Below are 24,758 nucleotides of genomic sequence, written 5' to 3'. Positions count from 1 at the left end.
GACAGGACAACTCATATGTGGGCCTTCTTTCTGTCTGGGTCCTCCTGGGTATGTAGGCAGAGGGGACCCCACAGTCAGCATGCCAACCAGGTGCCTTCTGCTGGCCTTCCAGGGCCACTGGCAGATGTCAGCCAAAAAGTACAGATCCCAGGGAGAAGCCGAGGGTGACCTGTCAGCTACTTCAGACAGAAGTGACCTCACAGTCCCTTTCCATGACACGTTCCTGCTGCTGCCCTATCAACTGCAGAGACAGAAGTGACCTCACAGTCACTGCCCCAGTCACATTCCTCCTGCTGGGGCAGGGGATCCTGAGGCAGAGCTGACCTCTCTCTAGTCCCCTAGGGATTAGGGCTCACCTTTCTGGGTTAGAGAGTAAACAGACTTTTACTGGGAAGTTTTGGTGTGCTTCTGTGTTTAGGGTATGGACAAGCTCTGCGGTTTAGGGTTTTGTTTAGGTCTGCCAAGAAGTCTAGGGATAAATAGAGCATTTTAATGCTAGTGTCAAGGGAAGGCATTTGGGTGAGTAAGAGAATAAAGGTAAGGGAAAGGGGCTATGGCCTGAGTTTTGCTTCACGGGATACTTTGAGTTCAAGCAGTAGAGTAGGGGATTTCTGTCAGAGTGCTGGAGTAGCATTTAGGTTTAGGGATTAAAACTACTGGTTAAAATAAGGTAAGGGCCATACATGACTGTTTTAAGTCAGTGTTACCGCAATATCTACATTACATGACCCCTCTTACCTCTACAAAATCATTAGTTTCTGCTTCCATGCTCCTCTTCCCACCCCAAAATCTCACGTCTTTCTTGTCCAGGCTGCTCTTAACCTTCCCATATTTTATTGGGATCAGCTTTCTGATGACATTGATGATCGTAGAGTATCTGTCTCACCTCTCTTGGCTTACTCCATTCCTGAGAAGGAAGTGGCATTGTAGTCAGGAGGGAAAAGGGCATACATGTCTTTAGGAGCATCCTCGGCAGTGTGTCCATCAGCTCTGCACCTCCACAAAATTGCGCTTCCTACCTACAAGTTTTGTTTCCCAAATGGCTTCTATGGATCCAGGGTTCCTTTTCCCAGGCCCTCACGCATGCTTCAGTTTCGGATGAGCAGGGATGGGATAAGGAAAGCCAAGGCACGGATGGAACTGAGCTTGGCAAGGGATGCAAAGCGTAACAGGAAGGGATTCTATAGATACATTGCTCAGAAAAGAAAGGCCAAGGAGAGTGTACCCCCTGTGACGGATGAGAGGGGTGAACTGGTAATGACAGACACAGAGAAGGCTGAGGTACTCAACAACTTCTTTGCCTCAGTCTTCACTGCCAGTCAGGCTTCCCAAGTCTTTCGTTTCCCTGAACCCATAGATGGAAGCTGGGGGGGCAAAGTCCCACCTGCTGTAAGTGAAGAGCAGGTTCAGGACCACCTGATGAACATAAACACATACAAGTCTATGGGGCCTGATGACTTGCATCCCAGGGTCCGGAGGGAACTGGCTGATGTAGTTGCCAAGCCTCTCTCCATCATATTTGAAAAGTTCTGGCAGTCGGGTGAAGTCCCTGGTGACTGGAAAAGGGAAAACATCACTCCCATTTTAAAAAAGGGTAGAAAGGAGGACCCAGGGAACTACAGAATGGTGAGCCTCGCCTCACTGACTGGCAAGATCATGGAAAAGATCCTCCTGGAATCAATGTCAAGGCACTTGCAAGACAAAGAGGTGATCTCAGACAGCCAGCACGGCTTCACCAAAGGGTAAATCATGCCTGACCAATCTGGTGGCTTTCCACAATGGAGTGACCACATCAGAAAACAAGGGAAGCCTGACCGATGTCATCTACTTGAATTTCCGTAAGACCTTTGACACGGTCCCACATGACATCCTGGTCTCCAAATTGGAGAGATATGCATTTGATGGGTGCACCATTGAGTGGATAAGGAGTTGGTTTGAAGGTCACACCCACAGAGCAGTGGTCAACAGCTCTATGTCTGAGTGGAGGCTGGTGATGAGTGGTGTACCTTAGGGGTCTGTCCTGGGACCAGTACTTTTTAATGTCTTTATCAATGACATAGACAGTGGGATCGAGTGCACCCTCAGCAAATTTGCGGATGACACCAAGCTGAGAGGTGTAGTTGATGCAACAGAGGAAGGGATGCTGTCCAAAGGGTCCTGGACAGGCTTGAGAAGTGGGCCCATGTGAACCTAATGAGGTTCAACAAGTCCAAGTGTAAGGTGCTGCATCTGGGCCAGGGAAATCCCAGACATGAGGATAGGCTGGGAGAAGAACTCACTGAAAGCAGCCCTGCAGAGAAGGACTTGGGGGTTCTGGTGGAGAAAAAGCTCGACATGAGTGCGCACTTGTAGCCCAGAAGGCCAACTACATCCCTGGCTGCATCAAAAAAGGGTTGGCCAGCAGGTGGATGCAAGTGATTGTCCCCCTCTGTTCTGCCCTCCTGAGGCCTCACTTGGAGTCCTGTGTCCAGGTGTGGGGCCCCCAGCACAAGAAGGATGTGGATCTGTTCAAGCGGGTCCAGAGGAGGGCCATGAAGATGATCAAGGGGCTGGAGCACCTCTCCTATGAAGAAAGGCTGAGAGAGCTGGGGCTGTTCAGCCTAGAGTAGAGATGGCTCCTGGGTGACGTCTTTGTGGCCTTTCAGTACTTAAAGGTGGCTTATAAAAAAGATGGGGAGTGACTCTTTGCTCAATCAGATAATGACAGGACAAGGTGGAATTCTTTTAAGCTAAAAGAGGGGAGATTTAGATTAGAGGTTAGGAGGAAATTCTTCACTCAGAGGGAGGTGAGGCACTGGAACAAGTTGCCAAGAGACCTTAGAGATGCCCCATCCCTGGAGCTGTTCAAGAGCAGGTTGAATGAGGCCCTGGGCAACCTGATTTCATGGGTGGCATCCCTGCTTATGGCCAGGGGTTTGGAACTAGATGATCTTTAAGGGCCCTTCCAACATGAGCCATTCTGTGATTCTATGGTCTCACAAACTATACCTCAAGCATGACTCCCATCCCATCAGCCTTCTGGTGGTCTATCACCTTGTCCTGGTTCCAGTTAGGACAGAGTTAAGTAGCTCATAGTAGCTGGTAGGGTGCTATGTTTTGGATTAGGATGAGAGGAGCGCTGATAACATGCTGATGTTTTAATTGTTGCAGAGCAGTGTTTACACCAGGCCAAGGACTTTTCGGCTTCTCGCTCTGTCCTGCCAGCGAGCAGGCTGGGGGTGCAGCAGGAGCTGGGAGGGGACAGACCCAGGACAGCTGACCCAAACTGGCCAAAGGGGTATTCCATACCATCTGACGTCATGCTAAACAATATATAGGGGTGGCTGGCCGGGGTGGGGGGGCCGGCTGCTCGGGAATAGGCTGGGCATCGGTCAGCGGGTGGTGAACAATTGCATTGTGCATCACTTGTTTTCTTACACATTATTATTGTTAATACTATTATCATTATCACTATTATTATTATTATTGTTATTATTATATTCCTTATATTCCTTATATTATTATATTCCTGTCTTAATAAACTGTCTTTATCTCAACTCACCGGCTTCACTTTCCCGTTTCTCTCCCCCATCCCAGAGAGGGAGGGGGGAGGGTGAGCGAACGGCTGTGTGGTGTTTAGCTGCCAGCCGGGTTAAACCACAACACACCTGACCAGAACAGAAGTTGACTCGCCATCCTCTTCGATACCATGTGCATGCTTCTGGCCTTTACAGTCCCTTTCTGTGCCACATTCCTCCTGATGGTCCGTCAGCTCCAGAGGCAGAAGTGACCTCCCAGCCTCCTTCACAGCCATGTGCCTCCTGCAGGCCCAGCAGATCCTGAGGCACACCTGACTTCATCACAGTGTTCCCAGACAGCTCTTCCTTTTGGCCTCTGATCTGATCACATACCTGTCACCTCACACACCTCTTCCAAAGCCATGCGCTGCCGCAGGACCTCACAGTCCCTGCCCTGCCCAAAGGGGACAAACAGCATAAATTAGAGGTAGGAGTGGGGTTGAAGATGAGATGTGCTGTGTACATGTTGGAGGGTTTTGGGGATTACGTGTTCAGAACAAAGTTTAAGGATTAGAGGTCACCCTCCAGGGTTAAGGTAATGGAAAGGGCTTTAAGGGAGGGATTGGTGTTCTGCTCAAGGAACCTGCTCAAGGTTTAGAATGAGGGCAAGGTTTGAGGCTTATAGTTTAGGTCTGGGTTGATGGCTAGGGTTAAGGCTGGCATTTTAATCATTGGTTACGCTTAATTATCCTTCTGCTTGCCCTTCTAGTAGAAGATGGGTTTGACATCTGCCTTTTCCAAGTGCCGAGGAACGTCTTTGATCAATCTGTCCTTTCCAAGGTTTTTGAGATAGGTCTTATGATGACATCTGCAGCTCCACCAGCACCTCTCTCACCCTTCCCACACCACCTCTAAGCAACCTGAGGGCTGACCAGGAGGATGATGAAGGTTTGGGAAATGGCTTGGTTAATATCTTTTAGGAGGGCTGTTCTGTGCTTCACACGGAGAGTTATGATGGTGTCATAGAAAACGGTGACACTCGTGAGGACAGAAGAGCAGGTGGGTAAGGCCATGGGCCTGCCAACGCAGGACACACACACATGAACACTGCATGAGCGGGAAGAGGAAGATTGGATCCAAAATACAGATTATGAAAGCAAAGACAATGAGTATTAATGGGGCCCTGCAGGGGAGCTCCAGCAATGGGGCAAAATCACAGAAGGGGTCCACGACACTGGGGCCACAGAACTGTAGCTGGGAGGAGGAGAAGTTATTACTGTACATGAGAGAAATTCCCCTGATTTAGTTACAGCTGCCTTCTGGAGTCAGACCTTCCACTTCACGACTCTTGCAGAGAACAGGGATGGCATACAGCCCAGGACTGACCATAGGACATGGCCCCCAGCAGGAAGCACTCAATTCATGCAGAAGGTGCAGCTGATAGCGCTACCACTTCTGTGAGTAAAAGAGGTACTGTCTCCAGCCAGGAAGCTGTCCTGCATCTGGCACAGGGTGGTGGAGCTGTACAAGGTCTGCAAGGATGACAAATCTTCCTCAGGAAGAAGGCCACGGGCATCTGCAGGTGTTTGCTTGTAGGCACCAGCACGATGATGAGGGTGTTCCACATCCCAGTCACCGTGCTGGTCATGCGAGAGAGGAAGAAGAGATTTGTGTATGGGTAGAGGATCTTCCAGATGGACAGCTGGGAAAACTCAACCAATGATGTCTTTGTGTCCCATTCCACTCATAGAAACCATTTTAGAGCATTCTGGTCCCCCCATCTTGTTAGGACACCAACGAGCAAGATGTTTCTTTCTCAGTTTCTAAAAGAAATGGTGAAGGGTGTTCAGAGGGATGAAATGATCCCTGGATGTCATGGCTGAGGTGTCCTTCCACGCAGTGAGAACACAATAGGGGTTAAATGAGGGAATCATTTGTGCTTGTGTTTGACAAACACACTTTAATAGCACAAATCTCACTTCTAAAATGCATCTCTCCCATGTTCAGAGAGGAGCAGCCGGTGATGACTTCAGTCTGCTTCAAACACCACACCCCAGGAGAGACCCCGATGACTTCAGGAGCTGTCAGCCCTGAGGCCTTGGGGACACCTCGAAGGAGCCCAATGGCACAGAGCAAGCGATGTCATGGTCGGGTGCTGTGCTGCTGAGCTGCGCCGGGCTCCTGGGCCCAAGGGGAGCTCCTGGCAAGCGGGCAGCGCTGCAGAGAGCCAGCTCTGCCCAGGAGCAGCTCCTCTGCCCAGTGCAGCAGGGCTGGGGGCACTGCCTGCAGCTGGCACTGGGAGAGGAGAGATAGGAGATAGAGGTTACGGGCTGAGTGGAGTGAGGATATACTGAGAGATCATTGGAGATTCAATGCCTAAAGCACATAATATGGTAAGTTTCTAGCAGAAGGAAAATGCACGGAGGCCAGGCCCCGAGGGTTCCCTTGTCACGGGCTGGCTGCAGGCTGTGAAGCTGGGGGTGCAGGCAGGGGTGCCCGGGGCTGTGGTGCAGAGCAGGGTCCCTGCTGTGCCCCAGGGGCTGTGTGCCGGGGCAGGGCCTCTGCCGCCTGCCAGGCTCAGCACTCAGCCTGCGCGGGGAGCTGCCCAGGGCGCTGCGGGGAGAAGCTGCGGGTGGAAGGAGCCCCCCCGGCAGGGCAGGGTCCTGCTGCTGGTGGGAGGCTGCTGCCTGGGGCAGCCTGCTCACAGATCCACAGCACAACCAGGGTGTATTCAAGCCACATTGTAAGAGAGGAGAGAAGGCAAGGGTTAGCGCCTTGAATCTCTGCTTTTCTGACCCTTTTCTTTCAGTCGTCTCTTCTTTGGCTTGGTGGGAATGGAAATAGATACTGTTATTTCCTAGAGAAGGCTGACATTTCTAAGCCATCACAAGGAGCATTACAAGGACCCCCAGCAAGTCCCTTTCCTTCCCCTCAGACCCTAGAAAGCTCCACCACCACCACATGTGCAGTGCCAGCAGGGTCTGTGTGACCTGGTCTCTAGGACGTGCCCCCAGCGAGCTGCCCCTGGGCAGAGCCCTGCTGCCAGGAGGTGTCTGCAGGGCAGAGCTGAGCACCCGGCGGGTGGGATGGGGGCTGTGACCTGCAGGCAGGAGGTGTGGGGACAGAGACCCAGCTGCAGGCAGGGAGAGCTGCAGGCAGCAGAGCCATGGGCAGGCAGTGAGACGGAACTGCTCCAAGAAACACCATGGCAGGGGAGATCTGGACATCTCTCTGACAACTGTGCACTGCAGACACCTCCCCTGGAGCAATCCCCTTCTCATCCATTATAGTACTTCAGACATAATGTCTTGGGAACTTGGTCATGAGTTTCCTTTGGATTTCCTGGGGTGGTGGTGTGAGAATTCACACATACCTGAAATAGGTTTGTCAAGTGAAAGTTCAAGGTATGGTCTACCTCCAGGGTAAGCAGTCAATCCACTATTTGATGCCCTACAGGTAAGCCAGGCTGTTGGTAATGGAGGAACAGTGTTTTTATTACAGATTGAGGCTCCTAGACCATTGCTCTGGAAAAGGTCTGCATGTCTTTAAAGAATCTCACCAAGTTCTTTCATAGACCTCAGCCTAAAGCCAGTGCCAGCATCAATTTTATTGTTTCTTGAGGGATTATTTGACCTGCTCCTCTGGATCTGCAAAGAGGGAGATGCCCTTGGCCAGCAGGCATCTGAGGTCGCACCCAGTTCCTATGCCTTTGGCTTCAGAGCAGAACTGACTCTCCCAGTGCCAAAGGGCAGTTTCTCCTGCTCACAGAAAGAGCATCACCAACAGAACCCAGCCAGAACTCTGGCCAGGATGTTGCACAGAGGTCTTCTAGAAAGGAGTAAGGCAGTGCATGTCTGTTGTGTGTTGGTGAGAGAGCAGTAGCTTAAACGACCTATGCAATAGATTTTGTAGATGTTTGACTATTCACTTGTTATTCCCTCCTTGGACAGAACCCCATGTCCAGAGGCAGAAAATGTTCAACAGCAGCTCCATCACCGAGTTCCTCCTCCTGCCATTCGCAGACACGCGGGAGCTGCAGCTCCTGCACTTCGCGCTCTTCCTGGCCATCTACCTGGCTGCCCTCCTGGGCAACGGCCTCATCCTCACCGCCGTAGCCTGCGACCACCGCCTCCACACCCCCATGTACTTCTTCCTCCTCAACCTCGCCCTCCTCGACCTGGGCTGCATCTCCACCACTGTCCCCAAAGCCATGGCCAATTCCCTCTGGGACACCAGGGCCATCTCCTATACAGGATGTGCTGCACAGGTCTTTTTCTTTTTCTTTTTATTGTCAGCAGAGTATTATTTTCTCACCATCATGTCCTATGATCGCTACGTTGCCATCTGCAAGCCCCTGCACTACGGGAGCCTCCTGGGCAGCAAAGCTTGTGCCCATATGGCAGCAGCTGCCTGGGGCAGTGGCTTTCTCTATGCTGTCCTGCACACTGCCAATACATTTTCATTGCCACTGTGGAGGAAATACCCTGGACCAGTTCTTCTGTGAAATCCCACAGATCCTCAAGCTCTCTTGCTCTGACTCCTACCTCAGGGAAATTGGGCTTCTCACATTTAGTGTTTTTGTGTTTTTGGGGTGTTTTGTTTTCATTGTTCTCTCCTATGTACAGATCTTCAGGGCCGTGCTGAGGATGCCCTCTGAGCAGGGACGGCACAAAGCCTTTTCCACGTGCCTCCCTCACCTGGCCGTGGTATCCCTCTTTCTCAGCACTGCCTTTTTTGCCTACCTGAAGCCCCCCTCCCTCTCCTCTCCATCTCTGGATCTGGTGGTGGCAGTTCTATACTCGGTGGTTCCTCCAGCAGTGAACCCCCTCATCTACAGCATGAGGAACCAGGAGCTCAAGGATGCACTGCGCAAACTCATGAGTGGGTGTACATCAGAAGTAATGCACTGCCTGTCTTCTTCTGCAAAGCACTCGTAATGTAACTCATGATATGTCAAGCTTGTCTTCTGTTCTTTGGTGGTTTTTATTTGTTTACTAATGAGGGGTGTAAGGGACAACAATGTTTTCCATGTAAATTGTCATTATTTATCCTACTCACGTATTTAAACAAAATAAAGGAACCTGCAGTGGAGCGTGCCTGAGATGCTTCCTCTGAGAACTTTGCTAGGGGTTGCAGGGTAATGCCCATGGGTAGAAGTGGAGAGGAATAGAGTCCCATCACAGCAGCACTGCCAGGAAGCACCAGTGCTTGGTCTGTCTAGAGCTGCTTTCATTCCACTTCCACACTCTCCTGCTGAGCCTTTTCTGTTGGCGTAAGCCTGATTGTTCCTGTAGCTTGGTCACAGTACTGCTGTGTGGCAATCCTGTGATCACAGGCAGGGACAGTCAATGGGCACTTTTGTGACACACTTGGCCTCCAGAACAGCATTTCCGTCCCATAAAGTGATTCTGCTCAGGGTAGTGCCTGAGGGCTCAGGTCTTCCTTCTCAGTTGTTGTCAAGAACATTGCAGTCCAGAAATGGACTCCAAAGAGGGACCTGGCTTTGCCTGTTTCTCCATGGGCTCAGGGTGAAGTGATCAGAGCCCCAGCTGGGTGTTTGAGGGCATGGGGGCTGGCTCAGGTGTTGCTTGTTGGTGTCCAGCACTCAGGTGTATGGTGAAGAGTCTCCAATTAACCTGCCTGGGGCACTAGAGCATGTGATGGGGCTGGCTGTTGTGGTTTAACCTGGCTGGCAGCTAAGCAGCACACAGCCGTTTGCTCAACCTCCCTCCTCCCTCTCTGGGATGGGGGAGAGAATCAGGAAAACAAAGCATGTGGGTTGAGATAGAGACAATTTATTAGGACAGAAAATAATAATAATAATAATAACAACAACAACAACAATAATAATAATAATAGTACTACTACTAATAATGTGTACAAAACAAGTGATGCACAATGCAATTGCTCACCACCCGCTGACCAATGCCCAGCCTATCCCCGAGGAGCCAGTCCCCCCACCCCGGCCAGTCCCCCCATATTAATTGTTTAGCATGACGTCAGATTGTATGGAATACCCCTTTGGCCAGTTTGGGTCAGCTGCCCTGGGTCTGTCCCCTCCCAGCTCCTGCTGCACCCCTAGCCTGCCCGCTGGCAGGACAGAGCGAGAAGCTGAAAAGTCCTTGGTTTAGTGTAAGCACTGCTCTGCGACAACCAAAACATCAGTGTGTTATCAACATTATTCTCATCCTAAATCTCAAACACAGCACCCTGCCTGCTACTAGGAGGAAAATTAACTCTGTTCTAGCTGAAACCAGGACACTGGCAGCAGGTGAGCATTTTTTGGAAAGAATCAGGAGCTGCCAGGAGAGCCCAGAGGAGCTGCAGGGACAGCGTCTGCCAGGGAGTCAGCAGTGAATGGAGCCCACGGAGTGTGAGCCTGTCTCAGGTGGAGTTCCCCTGAGATAAAGTGCTAGATCTGGGTGTGAGAAGAAGAGCCCCGCGACCCAGGGGACACAGCGGGAACAGGGAAGGGAGTCTGGTGACTGATTTGTTTTACCCCTAGTGAAACACCATAGGCTGGATGCAGTGCAGCAGCCAAACACTTCTGATGGCACTCGAGGAAAGAAAGAAGGCTACTGCTGAGCACCCTTGACAGCCTCAGAAGAGCTGGTGTGGGAGGCAGTCAGTGGAAGAGACCCATGACCTGTCTCTACCTCCCAGCCTGCACAGCACGGCCCTGCAGAGTAGCAGAGTGCCCCTGTGTCCTGGACACCACAGCCCCCTCGCTCTGCAGAGCAGCACCACCAGCTGGGGCTGTGGGATGCATGGGGAGAGGGTGCAGGAATGGCTGGCCAGGCCAGAACAGGCATACTCCTTCCTGGGAAAGGCTCTTTGTTGAGGTGGGAAGTCCTGGGAGGAGAGTGGGGCCCCGTGTGTGTGCAGGGGATCCCTGGAAAGAGAAACCCCTTGGTATGTATGCAGCTTGGGGCAGGCCGCCAGGGCTCGGGGGCAGCAGGAGCTGCCTGAGGAGCTCCAGGACCAGGGCTCTCAGCCCAGCTCAGAGAGGTGGTTTGTTCCTCCACAGAGGGATACAGAATGGCTCAGTCAGAAGGCCACGTGTGCCCTGTACAGGTGAGGCTTCAATGTGCATATTGTGTGCATGTAAGGCAAACCTGAGCACAAATGCCCTCAGCCTGTGTCCGTTCCTCATGCCGTGGGGTATCTCAGACAAGTGCAGAGCAGGGCGATGTACCACAGGGCTGAGACGCCTCTCAGCCTTTGGGAGAGGCAACACGAGCCAGAAGGACACCACAACCACTGCAGTGCCCTGTCTTTGGATGTGCAAGACTCATGTCTCTGAACACTGCTGTGTTTACAAGAAGTACATGAGGCCAGCTCAGATGTGGACACCTCACAGAGCCCTGACACTTCCATGTGTGACACCAGGAATAACCCCCACCACCTCCATGAAATCCATCTCACCTGTCCTGGACAGATTCACTGCAAATGCCCCAGTCTGCTGCATCACCCTCCCCTGCCTTTCCGGACTGTGTCAGCAAATGTGCCAGGGGGACCAGAGAGCTTTCTGGAGACTTGGAATGACATCAGACCTGTCTTCCGGAAGAGGAAAGAGGAGGGTGGGGAGAATTAAGGCTGGTCAGCCTCACCTCAGTCCCTGGGAAGGTGATGGGGCAAGCTTTTCCACAGCTACTTCCAGGCACTTCAAGGACAAAAAAGGGATTGCTGAACCCATAGGGGAGGAGAAAGAAAGTGACACTGTCTACCTGCAGTTTAGCAAGGCCATTGACATTGTCTCCCAGAGACTTGTTGTAGTGAGAATGGTGCTATGTGGATGTAACTAATGGATGAGGCTGTGGGTGGGAATTTGGCAGGACAATCAGGCCCAGGTGTCATCCGTTGTGCAAAGTTCTGCTGTCAGGCAGTTCCTAGCAGCATCCCTCAGTGATCAGCACTTGTGCCAACACTGTTGAGTGTTGTTATTAAATGTCGGAATTACAGGATGGAGGATGCTTTCAGACCCTTTCTGGTTTGTGCCAAGCCGAAAGGAGCCCTTGAGAAACCTCATCTATTTGGTTTGCTTTGAGCAAGACAGTCCAAGAAGATGCCATTCAGGGGTCTCCTCGAATATGAGTTATTTTGCAATTCAAAGATTCTTTCCATTGGAGAGCTCTCTGAAGACATAATATGCAGAGAAAGAAAAAGAGAAAGGCAGGGGTAGAGATACATCATGTCTCACTATGAACACAGTAGATCCTATGAAGAATGTTTCTAGCAGTGGCAGAAAATTTACTTCATAAATTTCATGTGAGAAGCTTACTTTTTTAACGCCTCATGTGCTGGCCCACAAGGAAGGTGTTGGGTGGGTATGTTATTAGGAGGTCTGTTGTGCCTCAGAAACTTAAAATCCAGTAGGAAGCATCTGGTCACCTCTGACTCTGGAGCTGACAGGCCAGCAGCAGTAACATGGCTGGGGACAAAGAATCTGAGGTGACCTCTCTCTGAAGCAGCTGATGTGTCAGCCCTTGCCTCCTGGCTGACATCTGTGCTTTTTGGCTTGCACCTGCTAGAATCCCCTGATAAGGCAGCAGAAGGCACCTGCTTGGCACACTGATTGTGAGATGCCCTCTGTCTGAGAGCCTGATAGGCCCCATGCAGCAAGAGGCCTTGGGTGTGGGTTTTCATGTCTCTCCTGTATGGTGGAACATGGTGGGACATGGTGGTACATGGTGGGACAGCAACAGGCACACAGTTTGGTCATGTCAACTTGAGAAATTGGAAGGCCAGCAGCAGACATGTGGAGAAAACCAAGAGCACTGGCAAGTCTGCAAGGCCCCAACCGAACTAAGGTCTTTGTCCCCTTGGCTGTAGCAGCTGTCTCTGCTACTGAAGCTCATAAGGAGACATGCTGTGCTCGTGACACTGGGTCCTTGCTGCCTCCTTACAACCCTGTGTAAAGACATAGTGACCTTGTGACTGTGATTGTGTTGTTTGGTGCATTGTGGAACAGCTCGTCCTTATAGGGAGGGGTGTAAGTTGCTGAGCACATATGCAGGGGAAAAGAGGAAGAAAAACAAGGAACTAACCAAGCTCTGAGACAACGCTAGTGAAACTGTGGCAAGGCTGGTGAAACGTTGCAGCTTGGCTTGTACCCATGACACTTGCAGCTGGAAAAGCTGGCCAGAGGGCAGCAGGGGAAGATGATGATGGAACAACCTTCGCGGAGTGGGTGCAACCCCAACTCAAATGGTGCACATGCGCATTTGTAGACATGCTTATACAAGACCAAGGAGGAGCCTGGTGGCCCTTGTGACATGTGTTGGCCTCACGTGTCAGAACAGCTAGTGGGTAGGAGGGGATAAAACTGGGACTCCCCCAGAGGAGAGAGACAAGGCGCACTACCAAGGACAATGTTGCCTCAGTGGGAATGCCTGTTCAAGCGGTGTGCCTAATGACTCCTTCCTCTAGGCCATCAATGATTGGGAAAAGCTTCACACTCATCGGTACCATTGTCATTGCCCTGGGGTTGGTATGTGTGTAAATAGCTCGTAATAAAGCTTGCTTACTTTATATATATATATATAAATATTGTCTGCTCCTTGCTAAACTGAACCAATCAGCTTCAGCCCCTGGAATCTCACTAGAATAGAGCCTGCTAGGCCCCATGCAGGAAGAGGTCTTGCGCATGGGTTTTCAAGTCCCTTCTGTCTGAGCACATGGTGGGACAGCAACAGGCACACAGCTTGGTCATGACTACCTGAGAAGCTGGAAGGGCAGCAGCAGACCTGGAAGATCCTGGTGAGGTTTCTTCTGTCTGATCAGTTCACAGTGCAACAGAAGGCTGATGGGTTAGGGCCAGAGGTCACCCAGGAGTCTGTGGTCAGCCCATGCCATTGTGTTTCAAGGAACTGCCAGGGAGGGTGAGGAGACATCAATGAGAGTAAGGAAATGCATGTATGAGAGCAAGGGGGAGAAGCAAGGTGGGTGGCTAAAGCTTGCAGGGAAAAGGGGGCACAGACAGGACAGCACAGGACTGCCTGTAATGGAAAAGACCAAGAGCACTGGCAAGACTGGAAGGCCCCAGCAGATCCAAGGGCTTTGTCCCCTTGGCTATGGCAGTTGTCTCTGTTACTAAGGCTCATGAGGAGACATGCTGTGCTCATGACACTGGGGGCTTGTTGCTTCCTTGCAACCCAGTGAGGAGGCCAGGAGGTGTCATAGCATTGTCCTTCACACAGCATCACACACCCCACATCCCACTGCCCCAGGAAGAGCCCTGAGCCATCGGTGAGGGACAGGACCTCATTTTTACTCAGTATCAGAGTCTCCTGCGCAGTGCCTTGGCCTATCTGTAATCATGGCCTCCAATTGTGTCCTGTAATAAGTCCATGGGGAGGCTTTGTCAGTAATGACCCTCACTGGAGACCACTAAACTCCAGGACACTTCGAAGACTCCTTCTGACTTTAACTTCTCCTGCAGTTGCATCATTCTCTCACTACCGGAGGTTTGTGGACTGAGCGCCAAATGCACCATGGGGCTCATTACCATTCAGCCATTTTCATCCGGTCTTCCAGACTTGTCCTGTAAATTAGTGAGATATCAAAAGTGCAGGTGTCCTGGTTCCAGTTAGGACAGAGTTAAGTAGCTCATAGTAGCTGGTAGGGTGCTATGTTTTGGATTAGGATGAGAAGAGCGCTGATAACATGCTGATGTTTTAATTGTTGCAGAGCAGTGTTTACACCAGGCCAAGGACTTTTCGGCTTCTTGCTCTGTCCTGCCAGCGAGCAGGCTGGGGGTGCAGCAGGAGCTGGGAGGGGACAGACCCAGGACAGCTGACCCAAACTGGCCAAAGGGGTATTCCATACCATCTGACGTCATGCTAAACAATATATAGGGGTGGCTGGCCGGGGTGGGGGGCCGGCTGCTCGGGAATAGGCTGGGCATCGGTCAGCGGGTGGTGAGCAATTGCATTGTGCATCACTTGTTTTCTTACACATTATTATTGTTAATACTATTACCATTATCACTATTATTATTATTATTGTTATTATTATTTTCCTGTCTTAATAAACTGTCTTTATCTCAACTCACAGGCTTCACTTTCCCGTTTCTCTCCCCCATCCCAGAGAGGGAGGGGGGAGGGTGAGCGAACGGCTGTGTGGTGTTTAGCTGCCAGCCGGGTTAAACCACAACAGTCTTTTTGGCGCCCAACGTGGGGCCCGAAGGGTTGAGATATCGACAAATCTGACCAGAGTGTGTTAAACTAAAATTGGTATAAGTATTGGACCTGCTTAATAGTTGCTAGTCACGATGTTGATTGCCTTAATCTCCAGTCTGCTGTACCTGTATTCCAAATTGAGTTTTATGGTGCGTTACTTTCTGTATGTGCTCCCTGTTGCACTGTTTATCCTTTCCGGGCCCTGGTTTAAGATTGTTATGGTACTGTGCGGTGTAGCAATGGCTTATGAAATGATGAAATATCTGGTCACGACTTTAACCTGGTATTTGTACTCAGCACTGACGTCGACTCTATACTTTGGAACCCATATCTCGGAAACTATTAGCAATTACACCTATTGCCTGTTTTCGTTAGGGAGCCAATCTGTGAAGGGGACAGGGGAAGACATGTTTCCCTACCTGTTCACTCTCCCTTTCTCCTTCACCACCACCCTCTTATCCCCCGAGTTAGTTACGGTGGTTCTCCGAGATGTTGAATATCCTTGGGATACTCAGACCAGCCTGCTCTTGTTGTTATGTCTCCTGAATGCACTTCAGATTTTGTGGAGGGTTAAACAACTACTTAGGAATCTCATCCGGAGATCTGCCTTGAGGCGGGATAGTTGCGAGTGGCAGGGAGTGTGGGAGGATATGGGCAGGTTTCTAGAGCAGTGGTCACCTCCAGTGTTTTGGACATTCACCCCTGAACAACTGCAAAATCCTAAAAAGCTGGCAGAATGCTTGAAAAAAAGGTGTCATGACTCTGGCAGTTCCAAAGTGACACAAATCACTGTAGCGTGCTGGGGTCTGGCTTGTGCCTATCGAGCTGCAATTGATGCTACTAGCAACCTAGCTCCAGCTCCTGTAGCCGTTCCAGCTGCAGCTCCTGCAGTCACTCCAGCTCCAGCTCCTGCAGTCACTCCAGCTGCAGCTCCTGCAGCCGCTCCAGCTCCAGCTCCTGCAGCCGCTCCAGCTCCAGCTCCTGCAGCCGCTCCAGCTCCTGCAGCCGCTCCAGTTCCAGCTCCTGCAGCTACTCCAGCTCCAGCTCCTGCAGCCGTTCCAGTTCCAGCTCCTGCAGCCGCTCCAGCTCCTGCAGCCGCTCCAGCCCCTGCAGCCACTCCAGCTCCAGCTCCTGCAGCCGCTCCAGCTCCAGCCCCTGCAGCTGCCCCAGCTCCTGCAGCTGCCCCAGCTCGTGCAGCTGCTCCCACTCCTGTGGCTGGGTCAGAGAAACGAGCTGTAGCAGTGCAAGTTGACCCCGCAGAGGGTATTCCAACCCCTGTGGCAGACCCTGCGTCTGGGTCAGAGAAACGAGCTGTAGCAGTGCAAGTTGACCCCGCAGAGGGTATTCCAACCCCTGTGGCAGACCCTGCGTCTGGGTCAGAGAAACGAGCTGTAGCAGTGCAAGTTGACCCCGCAGAGGGTATTCCAACCCCTGTGGCAGACCCTGTGGCTGGGTCAGAGAAACGAGCTGTAGCAGTGCAAGTTGCCCCTGTAGACAAGGTGAAAAAATGGTATAGAGGCTCAGGTCGTTTAAAACGCAGACAGTCTTCTGCTAAGTCTGGGCGTAGTGAAGACGAGGCTGGGCCATCAAAGGTGCAGGAGACTGAAGATGAGGATGAGGATGGCGAAAAATCAACAGTAACTACCCGGACTCCATACCAGCCATCAAAGGTGCAGGAGACTGAAGATGAGGATGAGGATGTCGGAAAATCAACAGTAACTACCCGGACTCTACACCGGCCATCAAAGGTGCAGAAGACTGAAGATGAGGATGAGGATGTCGAAAAATCAACAGTAATTACCCGGACTCTATACCAGCATGAGCTACGAGATGTGCGAAAAGATTTTGGTCGCTGTATAGGCGAGCAGCTTGTCACCTGGCTGCTCCGGTGCTGGGACACGGGAGCCAATTATGTGGAATTGGAGGGCAAGGAAGCCAGGCGGCTGGGATCCCTTGCTAGGGACGCATGCATTGACAAAGCAATTGGAGATGGAGCACGATCTCGCAGCCTCTGGAGGCGTCTCCTGTCAGCTGTGAAGGAAAGGTATCTCTTCAAGGAAGAACTTGTATGTTTACCAAGCAAATGGACCACCATGGAGAAGGGAATTCAGTACCTGAGGGAATTGGCCGTACGGGAAGTAATTTATAAGGACCTAGACGACGCACAAACATCCGCAGATCCAGATGCAGTCCGGTGTACACTACCCATGTGGCGGAAGTTTGTACAGAGTGCCCCATCATCATATGCCAGCTCATTGGCAATGCTAGCCTGGAAAACGGAGGAGAATCCCACAGTGAATGAAGTGACTAAAATACTCCGGCAGTACGAAGGAAATCTCTCCTCTTCCCTAAAGGCCTGTGTCTCAGCTGTGGAGAAACTTTCTGAAAAGATCCACCAACTTGAAGAAAGATTATCTTCCCCTCCACCTGAACGAACCAGTGTCCACCAGCTAAAAGAGAATACTTTGGAGAAACTTTCTGAAAAGATCCACCAACTTGAAGAAAGATTATCTTCCCCTTCACCTGAACGAACCAGTGTCCACCAGCTAAAAGAGAATGCTTTGGAGAAACTTTCTGAAAAGATCCACCAACTTGAAGAAAGATTATCTTCCCCTTCACCTGAACGAACCAGTGTCCACCAGCTAAAAGAGAATACCTTGGAGAAACTTTCTGAAGAGATCCACCAACTTAAAGAGAGTTTATTTTCCTCCCCACCTGTACAAACCAGTGTCTCAGCTATTAGGGGTAAACGTTCATCTATGCAAGGAAGACAATATGGTGGGCACACACACCGCGCCACCCTGTGGTTTTACCTACGTGACCATGGAGAGGACATGAGAAAATGGGATGGAAAATCTACTGCGACCCTAGAGGCACGGGTACGTGAATTGCAAAGGAAAACAATTGGGAAAAAGGAGTTCTCTGAAAGGTTTGCTGCTCCAACTTCCAGCAGGCAGTCCTTTAAACACAGAAATGAAGATTCTGACCAGGACTAGAGGGGCCCTGCCTCCAGCCAGGGGGAGGAAAGGGACAATCGAGTTTATTGGACTGTGTGGATTCGATGGCCTGGCACGTCAGACGCACAGAAGTATAAGGCTTTGGTAGACACCGGTGCACAATGTACTCTAATGCCATCAAGCTATAAAGGGCCAGAGCCCATCTGTATTTATGGTGTGACGGGGGGATCCCAGCAGTTAACTGTATTGGAGGCTGAAGTGAGTCTAACCGGTAATGAGTGGCAAAAGCACCGTATTGTGACTGGCCCAGATGCTCCGTGCATCCTTGGCATAGACTATCTTAGAAGAGGATATTTCAAGGACCCAAAAGGGTTCCGCTGGGCTTTTGGCATAGCTGCTTTGGAGACAGAGGACATTAAACAGTTGTCTACCTTGCCTGGTCTCTCAGAGGACCCTTCTGTTGTGGGGTTGCTGAGGGTTGAAGAACAGCAAGTGCCGATTGCTACCACAACTGTGCACCGGCGGCAATATCGCACCAACCGAGACTCCCTGAGTCCCATCCATAAGCTAATTCGTCAACTGGAGAGCCAAGGAGTGATCAGCAAGACTCATTCACCTTTTAATAGTCCCATATGGCCAGTGCGAAAGTCTAATGGTGAGTGGAGACTAACAGTGGACTATCGTGGCCTGAACGAAGTCACGCCACCACTGAGTGCTGCAGTGCCGGACATGCTAGAACTCCAGTATGAACTGGAATCAAAGGCAGCCAAGTGGTATGCCACAATTGATATCGCTAATGCATTTTTCTCCATCCCTCTAGCAGCACAGTGCAGGCCACAGTTTGCTTTCACTTGGAGGGGAGTCCAATATACTTGGAATCGGCTGCCCCAGGGGTGGAAACACAGCCCTACCATTTGCCATGGACTGATCCAGTCTGCGCTGGAGCAGGGGGAAGCTCCTGAACACCTGCAGTACATCGATGACATCATTGTGTGGGGTGACACTGCAGAAGAAGTTTTCGAGAAAGGGAAGAAGATAGTCCAAATCCTTCTGAAGGCTGGTTTTGCCATAAAACAGAATAAAGTTAAAGGACCTGCACGAGAGATCCAGTTTTTAGGAATAAAATGGCAAGATGGACGCCGTCAAATCCCAATGGATGTGATCAACAAAATAACAGCTATGTCTCCACCAACTAGCAAAAAAGAAACACAAACTTTCCTAGGTGTCGTGGGGTTTTGGAGAATGCATATTCCAAATTACAGTCTGATTGTAAACCCGCTCTACCAAGTAACCCGTAAGAAGAATGCTTTTGAATGGGGCCCTGAGCAACGACAAGCCTTTGAACAAATTAAGCAGGAAATAGTTCATGCAGTAGCCCTCGGGCCAGTCTGAACAGGACCAGATGTAAAGAATGTGCTCTACACCGCAGCCGGAGAGAATGGTCCCACCTGGAGCCTCTGGCAGAAAGAACCTGGGGAAACTCGAGGTCGACCCCTGGGGTTTTGGAGTCGGGGATACAGAGGATCTGAAGCCCGCTATACTCCAACTGAAAAGGAGATATTGGCAGCATATGAAGGAGTTCGATCTGCTTCAGAAGTGGTCGGTACTGAAGCGCAGCTCCTCCTGGCACCCCGACTGCCGGTACTAGGCTGGATGTTCAAAGGAAGGGTCCCCTCTACGCATCATGCAACTGATGCTACATGGAGCAAGTGGGTTGCACTGATTACTCAGCGGGCTCGAATAGGAAACCCCAGTCGCCCAGGAATCTTGGAGGTGATTATGGACTGGCCAGAAGGCAAATACTTTGGGATATCACCAGAGGAGGAGGTGGTTCGTGCTGAAGAAGCCCCCCTGTACAACAAGCTACCAGAAAATGAGAAGAAATATGCCTTGTTCACTGACGGGTCCTGTCGTATTGTGGGAAAGCATCGGAGATGGAAAGCTGCTGTATGGAGTCCTACACGACGAGTTGCAGAAGCTGCTGAGGGAGAAGGTGAATCGAGTCAGTTTGCAGAAGTAAAAGCCATTCAGCTGGCTTTAGATATTGCTGAACGAGAAAAGTGGCCAGTTCTCTATCTCTATACTGATTCATGGATGGTAGCAAATGCCCTGTGGGGGTGGTTACAGCAATGGAAGCAGAACAACTGGCAGCGCAGGGGCAAGCCCATCTGGGCTGCGGCATTGTGGCAAGATATTGCTGCCCGGGTAGAGAACCTGGTTGTAAAGGTACGCCATGTAGATGCTCATGTGCCCAAGAATCGGGCTACTGAAGAACACCAAAACAACCAGCAGGTGGATCAGGCTGCTAAGATTGAAGTGGCTCAGGTGGACCTGGACTGGCAACATAAAGGTGAATTATTTATAGCCCGATGGGCCCATGACACCTCAGGCCATCAAGGTAGAGATGCAACCTACAGATGGGCTCGTGATCGAGGGGTGGACCTGACCATGGACACTATAGCACAGGTTATTCATGACTGTGAAACATGTGCTGCAATCAAGCAAGCCAAACGGTCAAAACCTCTTTGGTATGGAGGACGATGGCTGAAATATAAATATGGAGAGGCCTGGCAGATTGATTACATCACACTCCCTCAAACCCGCAACGGCAAGCGCCACGTACTTACAATGGTGGAAGCAACCACCGGATGGCTGGAAACATATCCTGTGCCCCATGCCACCGCCCGGAACACTATCCTGGGCCTTGAAAAGCAAGTCTTATGGCGACATGGCACCCCAGAGAGAATTGAGTCAGACAACGGGACTCATTTCCGAAACAACCTTATAGACACTTGGGCCAAAGAACATGGTATTGAGTGGGTGTATCACATCCCCTATCATGCACCAGCCTCTGGAAAAGTTGAACGATACAATGGACTGTTGAAGACTACACTGAAAGCAATGGGTGCTGGGACATTCAAAAATTGGGATACACATTTGGCAAAGGCCACCTGGTTAGTCAATACCAGGGGATCTGCCAACCGAGCTGGACCTGCCCAATCAAACCTGTTACGCACTGTAGAAGGGGATAAAGTTCCTGTAGTGCACGTAAGAAACATGCTGGGTAAAACAGTCTGGGCTACTCCTGCCTCAGGAAAAGGCAAACCCATTCGTGGAATTGCTTTTGCTCAGGGACCTGGATGCACTTGGTGGGTAATGCAAAAGAATGGGGAGGTCCGGTGTGTACCTCAAGGGGATTTGATACTGGGTGAGAATAGCCCATGAGTTGAATTGTAGTATGTTAATTATTATATAATAATGTATGTCATCACTACCATGATTGCTATATATCATAGATGAAAATGGTGATTAATTAGAATGTATTGGACAGAGTGTAACCTGAGCATGACATAAATGGTATGGAATAAGGGGTGGATATCTGTCCTGGTTCCAGTTAGGACAGAGTTAAGTAGCTCATAGTAGCTGGTAGGGTGCTATGTTTTGGATTAGGATGAGAAGAGCGCTGATAACATGCTGATGTTTTAATTGTTGCAGAGCAGTGTTTACACCAGGCCAAGGACTTTTCGGCTTCTTGCTCTGTCCTGCCAGCGAGCAGGCTGGGGGTGCAGCAGGAGCTGGGAGGGGACAGACCCAGGACAGCTGACCCAAACTGGCCAAAGGGGTATTCCATACCATCTGACGTCATGCTAAACAATATATAGGGGTGGCTGGCCGGGGTGGGGGGCCGGCTGCTCGGGAATAGGCTGGGCATCGGTCAGCGGGTGGTGAGCAATTGCATTGTGCATCACTTGTTTTCTTACACATTATTATTGTTAATACTATTACCATTATCACTATTATTATTATTATTGTTATTATTATTTTCCTGTCTTAATAAACTGTCTTTATCTCAACTCACAGGCTTCACTTTCCCGTTTCTCTCCCCCATCCCAGAGAGGGAGGGGGGAGGGTGAGCGAACGGCTGTGTGGTGTTTAGCTGCCAGCCGGGTTAAACCACAACAGCAGGTAAACAAGGAAGTTTCAGTGACAACTTTACAGAAAGCATTTTCTTTATTTAAGATTAGTTTCCATTAGTTTAGAGTTTTGAGAAGAAGTGATAGCATCATTCTCTAGTTGACATTGGCCCCATGTGTCTCCTAAGGAGCTCTGTATGTGTAGGAAAAGCAGTCCCTTGAAGTCCTAGACTGCATGGACAGCCTTGCTGCTCACCTCCACATGCCCAGCACTTCTCTCATCAGCCATGTGGGACTTCACATTTGGGAATGTTTGAGATAGGTAGGAAATGATGTATAGAAACACAACTACAGAGCTGGCTGTAGGGATGATGAGACAGAAAACTGGGATACAGGCAAGCTTGAAGCTCCCTCAGGATCCGAAAACCAACTGGGTAGGTGAGATGTATCTGTATGATCAAAGAGTAAGGAAAGGGGAATCTGGAGAAGAATGGAGAGTGCATGTGTCCAGATAGTCTGCTGGAAAGGTGGTGTCCAATATGGTCTGTTTAATCAGGCCAGGTGGAAATACTTGAAGGACTGTGGAGATTAAGTGAAGTGCATAAGAGACAGAGTCCTGGCAATGCAAGTATGGGAGAAGATGAGTACATTTTCTACTCCTGCAATACACATCCTAAAAAAAATAATATTCTAATGTCATGGGGGAAAAAAAAGCAAAAAAAAAAAATTTGCATTAGAAGTGTTCCATCATTTCAGATGATTGCAGTCACAGCGGTGACTTCTCCAGCGCTCCACTTCCTATATCCAATGGCCTTTGTCACCATTTGGAGATGTTCCTGGTGGATTTGTCAGGATCCTGTGGAAAAGAACTGGGCAGAAGGGAGGTGACAGTTTCTCAGGACAGAAAAGGGAAATCTCTTGCCTCTCTTCTGAGCTGTGCCATCTCCATGCTGCTGACCTCCCAGGCCTTCAAATGACACGTGCTGATGTCACAGGGGGATGCACTGCATCACCAGGATATCGTCACTGGAGCAGCGGCAGTGCCGGCACTTCCCTGCAAGGCCTGGTCCCTGCTGGGCACTGCTTGGGTGCTCCCCACCGCTGTCCTTCTGTGGCCAGGAGTGGGGGCAGCAGGCAGCAAGGTTGCACTGGGCGACCCTCGCTGACGGGCGGAGGAGCAGGGGCACCTTGCAGAGGAGCTGTGGTTGAGGAGCCAGGGCAGCCATCCGTTGTTGTGAGCTGAGGGCCAGCAGCAAGCGAGATGGACGGCTGCTGGAGGGTGACCATCACCTCTGAACTGACTTCCATGTTCCCAGTGCTCCTGCAGCTCTCCTCCAAAGCTGAGGGTGTCAGGATCCCCTTCCCAAGGGCTGGAACACGAGCTGTCAGCTGTCCAAAGCTGCAGGTCCTGGGCTTTGGGGCGAAGCTGAACATGGCTGGTGGCTGATGCAAGAGCCCTGCCTGAGTGTCCTTCTGGACTCGGGACAATGTGGCAGTCAGGATTCCTGGGTCTTGATGCTAGGGCTGTCCTGAACCCTAGTGCTCCTCTGGGCATGGCTCAGCCTCCTCGTGATGGGGACAATCCAGGGCCAGGTTTCCCTGGGAGCTGGTGCCTCTTTGGGATCTGTCTCTGGGAGGAAAGGTGTCCAGTGTCCCAGAGACTGGTGTGGCCTGCAGCTCCCACAGGCCTCTCAGGAATGTGCCAGAAATGCCTGAGTTGGGAAACAAGCCTTCCCCTTCTACTTCTCTCCTTCAGGGGAACCTCTCTTCATTCCCTGCTGTGCAGCCAGGCTGGCACAGCATATCGTGGATGCTGAGATGCCATCCCTGGATGGCCACAGTCCTGGTGCTGAACCCTTTCCATGTCCCTACTGGGGTGGTTTTATCCTGCTATGCATCTGAACTCCACCACAACCATTCTTTCATATCCCCACATACAAGGAAAAGGGGGAGGAAATACGACGAAAGAGCCCGAGGGTTGAGATAAGAACATGAGATCATCCTCCGTGCATTGTTACGGGCACCAATTATTACTCAGTCCTCGTGAGGCCACGCCTGGAATACTGTGTCCATTTCTGGGCTCCCCAGTACAAGAGGGACATGGAAGTCCAGAGGAGGTCTATGAAGATGATTAGAGGAATTGGAGCACCTGACATACGAGGAAAGGCTGAGGGAACTCTTTAGCCTGGAAAAGAGAAGACTCAGAGGGAATCTTAACCAATGTGTACAATCATCTGAGGGAATGGTGTCAAGAGTTTGGGGCTGGACTCTTTTCAGTGGAGCCCAGCAACACGACAAGAGGCAAGAGGAACAAACTGACACACAGGAAGTTCCAGCTGAATATGAGAAAACATTTCTTTACTGTAAGGGTGACAGAGCACTGGAATAGGTTGCCCCCCAATGGCCCTCTGCCATGCCCCTCCACATCCTGTCCTACATTTTCCTGTATCTGTGCTTGCATCCCTGCAGACTTGTACCACACACTCACATTCCCACCTCACTCTGACCGCATGATTGCCAAAGCTCTCCTAATTTCTCTTCATCCTTACTAGCTTTGGCTTCAAACACAAACCTGTGTTTTCCTGAGGATTTCCCAATACCTGTGGTTTCCCCACGACACATCAGGCTTCTTCCAAAGCCTCACCCTATTGGAACTCTATCAGCCAGTATGTCCCAGACCCACAGTTGCTTGAATTGTCATTGGATTGAGTCTCTACATTGCCGCCCTGAACTCGACATAATCCTTCTGGAATGGAAAAGGCCACACTAGAGCAGGTACACCTCTGAAGAGAGTGTGGCACGTGGATAAGTCCACACCTCTGAAGGCACACCTGCAACCGTCTATGGCAGTTAGTAAGTCCACGACACAGTAGGTAGAGCTTTGAAGGGACTGTGGCTCGTGGATAAGGATGTGTTGGAACAGGTACAGCTCTAAGGGAGTGTGGACAGTGGATGAGCCCAGGCTGGAGCAGGGGTGAGGGGAGGAGTTCATTGCAGGGTCAGATTCTGCAGACTGGCCTGTGCTGTGGTTTAACCCAGCAGGCAGATAAGCAACACACAGCTATTGGCTCAAATCCCCTGCACCAGCGCAATAGGGCAGAGGACTGAAAATGGTAAAAGCGCAGGTACTTGTTGGTGTAACAAACAAGTGTTTCGTAACAAAGGGAAAAAAAAAAAAAAGTGATGCAGAATGCTATTGCTGACCTCTGC

The 24,758-nt window shown here is 50.7% G+C and overlaps 1 pseudogene across 1 annotated transcript; it reads left to right on the top strand.

Annotated features, from left to right (window-relative positions):
* The first annotated feature begins 3,931 nt into the window (after positions 1-3,931).
* On the top strand, positions 3,932-8,434 carry LOC310891032 (olfactory receptor 14A16-like; annotated as a pseudogene). The gene has a single exon. The product of its transcript is annotated as an olfactory receptor 14A16-like (transcript).
* The last annotated feature ends 16,324 nt before the right edge of the window (positions 8,435-24,758 follow it).

This window comes from Anser anser (assembly GCF_964211835.1).
Source record: "Anser anser genome assembly, contig: HAP1_SCAFFOLD_95, whole genome shotgun sequence".
NCBI lineage: Eukaryota > Metazoa > Chordata > Aves > Anseriformes > Anatidae > Anser > Anser anser.
Note: the sequence above shows the minus strand (reverse complement) of the source record. Positions and strands in the feature narration are given on the sequence as shown.